Source organism: Salmo salar, chromosome 03, assembly GCF_965601325.2.
Source record: "Salmo salar chromosome 03, fSalSal1, whole genome shotgun sequence".
Classification (NCBI taxonomy): Eukaryota; Metazoa; Chordata; class Actinopteri; order Salmoniformes; family Salmonidae; genus Salmo; species Salmo salar.
Genome location: NC_138293.1, coordinates 104918645 through 104927500, shown reverse-complemented (window position 1 = coordinate 104927500; position 8856 = coordinate 104918645). Strand labels below are relative to the sequence as shown.

General features: G+C 47.7%; 1 protein-coding gene across 1 annotated transcript in view; it reads right to left on the bottom strand.

Moving 5' to 3' along the window:
* LOC145850175 (guanine nucleotide-binding protein G(I)/G(S)/G(O) subunit gamma-13) overlaps positions 1 to 8552 on the bottom strand; it is a 31210-nt gene extending 22658 nt beyond the window's left edge. Inside the window, exon 1 of the mRNA XM_082973008.1 lies at positions 7910 to 8552. The gene's annotated coding sequence lies outside the window, so the exon portion shown is untranslated. The remainder of the gene's footprint in view (positions 1 to 7909) is intronic.
* Positions 8553 to 8856: the final 304 nt, after the last annotated feature.

Here is an 8856-nt window from a genome sequence, read left to right as displayed (position 1 = left end):
GATGGTTTGGGGGATGTATGATGGTGTTGGGGGATGGATGATGGTTTTGGGGGATGTAGGATGGTTTGGGGTAGTTTTGGGGGATGTAGGATGGTTTGGGGTAGTTTTGGGGGATGTAGGATGGTTTGGGGTAGTTTTGGGGGATGTAGGATGGTTTGGGGTAGTTTTGGGGGGTGTAGGATGGTTTGGGGGGTGTAGGATGGTTTGGGGTAGTTTTGGGGGATGTAGGATGGTTTGGGGTAGTTTTGGGGGATGTAGGATGGTTTGGGGTAGTTTTGGGGGATGTAGGATGGTTTGGGGGATGTAGGATGGTTTGGGGTAGTTTTGGGGGATGTAGGATGGCTTGGGGTAGTTTTGGGGGATGTAGGATGGTTTGGGGGATGGATGATGGTTTTGGGGATGTAGGATGTTTGGGGGGGATGTAGGATGGTTTGGGGTAGGTTTTGGGGATGTAGGATGGTTTGGGGGATGTAAACTCAGCAAAAAAAGAAATGTCCCTTTTTCAGGACCCTGTCTTTCAAAGAAACCCATGTCTTTAATAAAAATCCAAATAACTTCACAGATCTTCATTGGTCGTTAAGACACTAACAGCTTACAGACGGTAGGCAATTAAGGTCACAGCTATGAGAACTTAGGACACTAAAGAGGCCGTTCTACTGACTCTGAAAAACACCAAAAGAAAGATGCCCAAGGTCCCTGCTCATCTGCGTGAACGTGCCTTAGGCATGCTGCAAGGAGGTATGAGGACTGCAGATGTGGCCACAACGTTGCCTATGGGCACAAACCCACCGTCGCTGGACCAGACAGGACAGGCAGAAAGTGCTCTTCACTGACGAGTCGCAGTTTTGTCTCACCAGGGGTGATGGTCGGATTTGCGTTTATCGTCGAAGGAATGAGCGTTACACCGAGGCCTGTACTCTGTTACGGGATCGATTTGGAGGTGGAGGGTCCGTCATGGTCTGGGGCGGTGTGTCACAGCATCATCGGACTGAGCTTGTTATCATTGCAGGCAATCTCAACACTGTGCTTTACTGGGAAGACATCCTCCTCCCTCATGTGGTATCGTTCCTGCAGGCTCATCCTGACATGACCCTCCAGCATGACAATGCCACCAGCCATACTACTTGTTCTGTGCGTGATTTCCTGCAAGACTGGAATGTCAGTGTTCTGCCATGGCCAGCGAAGAGCCCGGATCTCAATGCCATTGAGCACGTCTGGGACCTGTTGGATCGGAGGGTGAGGGCTAAGGCCATTCCCCCCAGAAATGTCCAGGAACTTGCAGGTGCCTTGGTGGAAGAGTGGGGTAACATCTGGGGGTCATAGGATGGGGTAGGGGTAGTTTGGGGTAGTTTTGGGGTAGTTTGGGGTAGTTTTGGGGGATGCAGGATGGTGTCGGGGATCTAGGATGGTTTGGGGTAGTTTTGGGGGATGTAGGATGGTGTCGGGGGATGTAGGATGGTTTGGGGTAGTTTGGGGGGGGATGTAGGATGGTGTTGGGGGATGTAGGATGGTTTGGGGTAGTTTGGGGGGTGTAGGATGGTTTGGGGTAGTTTGGGGGATGTAGGATGGTTTGGGGTAGTTTGGGGATGCAGGGTGGTTTGGGATAGTTTGGGGATGTAGGATGGTTTGGGGGGTGTAGGATGGTTTGGGGTAGTTTTGGGGGGTGTAGGATGGTTTGGGGTAGTTTGGAGGGATGCAGGATGGTTTGGGGTAGTTTGGGGGGGATGTAGGATGGTTTGGGGTAGTTTGGAGGGATGCAGGATGGTTTGGGGTAGTTTGGGGGGATGTAGGATGGTTTGGGGTAGTTTGGGGGGATGCAGGATGGTTTGGGGTAGTTTGGGGGGATGCAGGATGGTTTGGGGTAGTTTGGGGGGATGTAGGATGGTTTGGGGTAGTTTGGAGGGATGCAGGATGGTTTGGGGTAGTTTGGAGGGATGCAGGATGGTTTGGGGTAGTTTGGAGGGATGTAGGATGGTTTGGGGTAGTTTGGAGGGATGCAGGATGGTTTGGGGTAGTTTGGGGATGTAGGATGGTTTGGGGTAGTTTGGGGGGATGCAGGATGGTTTGGGGTAGTTTGGGGGGATGCAGGATGGTTTGGGGTAGTTTGGGGGGATGCAGGATGGTTTGGGGTAGTTTGGGGGGATGCAGGATGGTTTGGGGTAGTTTGGGGATGTAGGATGGTTTGGGGTAGTTTGGGGGGATGCAGGATGGTTTGGGGTAGTTTGGGGGGATGTAGGATGGTTTGGGGTAGTTTGGGGGGATGTAGGATGGTTTGGGGTAGTTTGGGGGGATGCAGGATGGTTTGGGGTAGTTTGGGGGGATGCAGGATGGTTTGGGGTAGTTTGGGGGGATGTAGGATGGTTTGGGGTAGTTTGGGGAGATGTAGGATGGTTTGGGGTAGTTTGGGGGGATGTAGGATGGTTTGGGGTAGTTTGGGGATGCAGGATGGTTTGGGGTAGTTTGGGGGGATGCAGGATGGTTTGGGGTAGTTTGGGGGGATGCAGGATGGTTTGGGGTAGTTTGGGGGGATGTAGGATGGTTTGGGGTAGTTTGGGGGGATGCAGGATGGTTTGGGGTAGTTTGGGGGGATGTAGGATGGTTTGGGGTAGTTTGGGGGGATGCAGGATGGTTTGGGGTAGTTTGGGGGGGATGCAGGATGGTTTGGGGTATTTTGGGGGTGTCAGTCAGCTGGTGATTTAGATCAGCATCTAGAGGGGAAATGGCTGAACGACGACACGGATAATATACAGATGGCTGGGTTTTCCGTTGCTTCGGCAGGACAGAACAGGTACATCTGGTAAGACGAGGGGTGGCGGTGTCAGTAACAGCTGGTGCGGGATGTCTAATATTAAAGAAGTCTCGAGGTATTGCTCACCTGAGGTAGAGTACCTCATGATAAGCTGTAGACCACGCTATCTACCAAGAGATTTCTCATCTTGTCACAGGTTATGTCGTGGTGTTGAAGAGAGGACCAAAATGCAGCAGAGTTGTGGATACTCATTTTCTTTTAATGAGACACACGTAAAGCATCCATAGTGAAAAAACAAAACAATAAATGATACTCACGACAGCAACAGTTTTGCAGGCTATACAAACCGCAGTGCAAAAACAACTACCCACAACCCCAAAGAAAAACACACACCACTATATAGGACTCCCAATCAAAGGCAACTCAACACACCTGCCTTCAATTGGGAGTCTAATCACCAACACAAACCCCTTAACATACAAAAAAACCTGCCACATCCTGACCCAAAACTGATACCATACCTCCCTCTGCTGGTCAGGACGTGACACATCTATATTATTCGTAGCTGTTTATTTACCAACACAAACAGACGCTGGCACTAAGACCACACTCAACCAGCTCTATAAGGCCATAAGTAAACAAGAAAATACACATCCAGAAGAGGCGCTCCTAGTGGCCGGGGACTTTAATGCAGGCTAACTTAAATCAGTTTTACCTAATTTCTACCAGCATGTTAAATGTGCAACCAGAGGGGGAAAAAAAACTCTCGACCACCTTTACTCCACACACAGAGACGCGTACAAAGCTCTCCCTCGTCCTACATTTGGCAAATCTGACCATAATTCTATCCTCCTGATTCCTGCTTAAAAACAAAAACTAAAGCAGGAAGTACCAGTGACTCGCTCAATATGGAAGTGGTCAGATGACGTGGATGCTACGCTACAGGACTGTTTTGCACAGACTGGAATATGTTCCGGGATTCATCCAATGGCATATGTAAGAATGCTGTTCATCGACTACAGCTCAGCATTCAACATCATAGTACCCTCCAAAGTCATCATTAAGCTTGAGACCCTGTGTCTCAACCCAGCCCTGTGCAACTGGGTCATGGACTTTCTGACGGGCCGCTCCCCAGGTGATGAAGGTAGGTTAAGGTAGGAAACAACATCTCCACTTTGCTGATCCTCAATAGTGGGGCCCCACAAGGGTGCGTGCTCAGCCCCCTCCTGTACTCACTGTTCACCCATGACTGTGTGGCCATGCACGTATCCAACTCAATCATCAAGTTTGCAGAAAACACTACAGTAGTGGGCTTGATTACCAACAACGACCAGACAACCTACAGGGAGGAGGTGAGGGCACTCGGAGTGTGTTGTCAGAAAACAACCTCTCACTCAACGTCAACAAAACAAAGGAGATGATCGTGGAGACAGCTGAGGGAGCACCACCCCCTATCCACATCAACGGGACCGTAGTGGAGAAGGTGGACAGAAGAGGCAACAGCGCCTCTTCAACCTCAGGAGGCTGAAGAAATTTGGCTTGTCACCTAAAACCCTCACAAACTTTTACAGATGCACAATTGAGAGCATCCTGTCAGGCTGTATCACCACCTGGTACGGCAACTGCACCGCCCACAACTGTAAGGCTCTCCAGAGGGTAGTGAGGTCTGCCCAACTCATCACCGGGGGCAAACTACCTCCCCTCCAGGACACCTACACCACCCGATGTCACAGGAAGGCCAAAAATATCACCAGAGCTCTGGGTCTGAACCCTGCCCTTGGCCCCCAAAGAACCTCACCAACTTTTACAGATGCACAATCGAGAGCATCCTGTCAGGCTGTATCACCGCCTGGTACGGCAGCTGCCCCGCCCGCAACCACAGGGCTCTCCAGAGGGTAGTGAGGTCTGCACAACGCATCACCGGGGGCAAACTACCTGCCCTCCAGGACACCTACACCACCAGATGTCACAGGAAGGACAAAAAGATTATCAAGGACAACAACCACACGAGCCACTGCCTGTTCACCCCGCTATCATCCAGAAGGTGACGTCAGTAAAGGTGCATCAAAGCTGAGACAGAGAGACTGAAAAACAGCTTCTATCTCAAGGCCATCAGACTGTTAAACAGCCACCACTAACTCAGAGAGGCTGCTGCCTACATACAGACTCTAAATCATTGGCCACTTTAATAAATGGAACACTAGTTTAATAATGCCACTTTAATAATGTTTACATATCTTGCATTACTCATCTCATATGTATTTACTGTATTCTATACCATCTATTGCATCTTGCCTTTGCCGTTCGGCCATCACTCATCCATATATTTATATGTATATATTCTTATTCCATTCCTTTATTTAGATTTGTGTGTGTATAAGGTAGTTGTTGTGAAATTGTTAGATTACTTGTTAGATATTACTGCACTGTCGGAACTAGAAGCACAAGCATTTCGCTACACTCGCATTAACACCTGCTAAACATGTGTATGTGACCAATAAGATTTGATTTGGGGTAGAGCAGCAATCTGACCTGATCTTTGAGGGTGAGTCCAGCGGCTGCAGATCGGTCCAGCAACACTGTTAGTTCGTTGATGTAAGACGTCAAACAGGTTTGGACTTAAACTGCACCCTTTTGTCTTTACCCCCTGTCTCTGTCTCTGTCTCTCTCCAGTCTGCTATCTGTAAGCTGGGGAAGTTAAAGAAGCTTTATGTGAACAGTAACTTTATCAATACATTTTGATTTGATTTTGATTTGATTTGAGGAGTATACCACCTCAGTCATCGGCTTCATCAATAAGTGCATCGATGACATCGTCCCCACAGTGACAGTATGTACATACCCCAACCAGAAGCCATGGATTACAGGCAACATCCGCATTGAGCTAAAGGGTAGAGCTGCCGCTTTCAAGGAGCGGGACACTAATCCGGACGCTTATAAAAAAATCCCGCTACGCCCTCAGACGAACCATCACAGGCAAAGCATCAAAACAGGACTAAGATTGAATCCTACTACACCGGCTCCGACACTCGTCGGATGAGGCAGGGCTTGGAAACTATTACAGACTACAAAGGGAAACCCAGCCGTGAGCTGCCTAGTGACGAGAGCCTACCAGACGTGCTAAATGCCTATTATGCTCGCTTCGTTTAATTGTATTAGAACATTCATCCAAGGAAGTCACTTGGCAAAAGCCACAGGCCTTTAAAAAGATAAGAAACAATTATGTATTTTGTCACTACAACAAATACAGCCATGGGTGGTAAACAATTACACTCAAAAAGAAAAAGGCACCCTGGGAAATATGCAAATTACACTTTACAGCATACAGTGTTTAAAACAACACCAAAATGATTTTCTGTAAAACTACAGGTGTTAATGAATTACACTGAGAAAGTATAACAGAGTCAGCACTAGTAAAGGGAGAGTCCAGTTTACTATAGTGTTAATGAATTACACTGTCAGTGTTGATATTACTCTACAGTAGAGCTTTGCAAACACCACAGTCAAGTTCCTTTGAACACTGCCAGAGTTAAATGAGGAGCACTGCAACACTTTGAAAAATTGTTATTTTAACACCAGTACATGAGGGACTTTATTTTTCACTGACAATAGTTAAATGTACACTGCCAGAGTTAAATGTACACTGCCAGAGTTAAATGTACACTGCCAGAGTGTAATGTACACTGCCAGAGTTTAATGTACACTGCCAGAGTTAAATGTACACTGCCAGAGTTAAATGTACACTGCCAGAGTTTAAATGTACACTGCCAGAGTTAAATGTACACTGCCAGAGTTAAATGTACACTGCCAGAGTTTAAATGTACACTGCCAGAGTTAAATGTACACCATTGATTTTGCTGTGTGTCTGTCCCCCACCGAACGACCGACCGACTGTCCTGTGTCCAATAGTCATGACATCTCTAATGTAATTTTCTGTCTGATAACTGAGACTAACTATTGGTCCGTCTGGAATGCAGCAGTCAGAGAGGGTTTTAGACAGAGAGGAACACACACACACACACACACACACACACACACACACACACACACACACACAGAACACACACACACACACACACACACACACACACACACACACACACACACACACACACACACACACACACACACATAGAGGAATAATCGATACGATATAGCCAGTGAAAATGTTGTATCAATCAATTAGGGATCAATAATGGTCTGAAAGCAGGGGGGGGGGGAAGTGCAGCCAGGTCACCCGTGATACAAATCAGTGTTCGACGTCCGTCTTTATCTGAGGAACGTTGGGAGATGACGTGGAAACCGGCCACTAGGGGCAGCAGTGAACTGTAGTTTTTTTTTTTGTTCTGCCTCTGATTTTCAAAGGTTGCAAGTTCAAATCCAGCAATAGAATTTTTTTTTATTTTTTTATTGTTTTTAGGTTTTTTTTAAGCCTATCCTCAACCCTTAACCCTTCAGGGTTAATACCCTGTTTGGCTCACTTGGTAGAGCATGGCACTTGCAATGCCAGGATGGTGGGTTCAATTTCAACAGGGTACCAGTATGAAAACGTATACATTCACTACCGTAAATTAATCTGGGTAAATGTAAAAAAAAAAAAAAATCAGAGTTTTAATAACCTAACTTTGAAATGTGGCTTTTGCAATAATTTCTAAATTTGAACATTAGAGAAACAATGGATGGAATGTCGTATTTTGACGTGAGACTGTGAGATCTAGTTGGAATCTGTCCCCGCTGTCTGATAACTGAAAAGGGGGAAACAATGAGACGCTCTTTCTGACGTTGTAAAGCGGAAACATCAGCATCCATCTAACGGGGTTCTGGGGGAGGCGAGAAGAAGAGGAGGAGGAGGAGGAGGAAGAGGAGGAATCCTAGTTTTATATAACGTCCTCGCTTTTATTCCTCTGTGCTGAGTATGGAGGCGGGAGGAGTGAGAAACTGAAGTGGTCATTTCCAACCCAAAGCTCTCGGTCGTTCATCGATCTATCGTCTGTATATTTGTCTGTGTGATGTGGAGTGTCTGACTCTAAACTAAATTCTGTCAGCACATAACACGTCAACACACAAAAAAAAACATCTGATATACAAAGCTGTGAAATTAACAAATTAAATCGTCATTTTTATGTATATTTTACTATCCATTTTACTCACACCGCTTACCTCACTGATTTTTTTTTCTTTTTTCTTCCGGTGGTAGCTGTTGCTCAGACCGGCTCCGTTTTAGGCTAACCGGCGTCGGTATTTCGGTAAAGTGAGACGCGTCCCTTCTGTTTCCTAAAATACCGGGGGGAAAGTGCCCGGGACTTTTTCGGCGTCAAGTGGTTTCTGTTGTGTTCTCACACTGCGCACTACCGGTTCTCTCTCTCTCTCTCCGTCCAAATGGACAACTGGCCAATGTGACGGCTTAAATCCGCAGTCTGAAGTATATTCTACCGGCGATAACGGGATGTTGAGCACTAGATAGACCTCTTCCCTTCTCCGGGTTTATATTCGGTCGGTCAGTCCGTTACTATAGAGCGGCGGGGCCGGTTTCCAGTTGGGTTGTCGGGCGGTGGTCTCTCTCTCTCTCTCTCTCTCTCTCTCTCTCTCTCTGCAGAGGCCGGGAGATGCTGAGGAAGTTACTGTACCGGGGAATGGCGGGGATAAACCGAGAGCTGGCTGTTCACTCCCTGCTGCTGCTGAGCGGAGCTTCAACGTGTGTGTGTGTGTGTGTGTGTGTGTGCTTAAAAGTGTGTTTCCCCAAGGATGCGTTAGTTAGATGAGGCGAGTGAACCAGTCAGGAGAGAGGAGAGAGCTTGCTCTGTAAACTCTCTATTTTTGCCGTGTTGACTGTGGAGGGAGAGGAGGGGAGAGGAGGGAGGGGGGGGGCGAGAAAGGAGGGGGGGGGAAATAAAGAGGAGGCTAGAGGGAGAGAAAGGAGGGGGGAGATAAAGAGGAGGGGAGAGGAGGGAGGGGGCGAGAAAGGAGGGAGGAGATAAAGAGGAGGGGAGAGGAAGGGGGCGAGAGGGACTGAGGGGGGATGCGCATATACCCGATCCCTCTTCCCCATCTCTCCAACCTGGTCTCAGAGCATTACGTATTATTCTGTATGTAAATCCTAGACAATC